At 52.1% G+C, this 328-nt stretch overlaps 1 protein-coding gene across 6 annotated transcripts in view; it reads right to left on the reverse strand.

Annotated features, from left to right (window-relative positions):
- The window catches only part of ARMC8 (armadillo repeat containing 8), a 109825-nt gene that overhangs the window by 11710 nt on the left and 97787 nt on the right, over positions 1-328 (reverse strand). The window lies entirely within an intron of this gene.

Below are 328 nucleotides of genomic sequence, written 5' to 3' on the forward strand. Positions count from 1 at the left end.
AGGTAAGAGCCTGTTCTTGTGGAGGATGGAGGTGCCAGCATGCTGGAGAAGCAGAGGGGACACTAAGCAGTGCTGAGTGCACACGTGGGTGTGCATTTAACAAGAAACCAGTCCGTCTGGTTTTGTGCCTTTCTCTATAGTTGTTAACTCCACCATGCAGACAAAGAGAAGACAGGTTCATCCACAGTTAGGGTTTCCCTAGGAGACACTGCAGAGAAGGCAACAGCACCCCATTCCAGTACTCTTGCCTGGAAAATCCCATGGACAGAGGAGCCTGGTAGGCTGCAGTCCACGGGGTCGCTAAGAGTCGGACACGACTGAGTGACTT

Source organism: Bison bison, unplaced genomic scaffold, assembly GCF_000754665.1.
Source record: "Bison bison bison isolate TAMUID 2011002044 unplaced genomic scaffold, Bison_UMD1.0 scf7180017864384, whole genome shotgun sequence".
Classification (NCBI taxonomy): domain Eukaryota; kingdom Metazoa; phylum Chordata; class Mammalia; order Artiodactyla; family Bovidae; genus Bison; species Bison bison.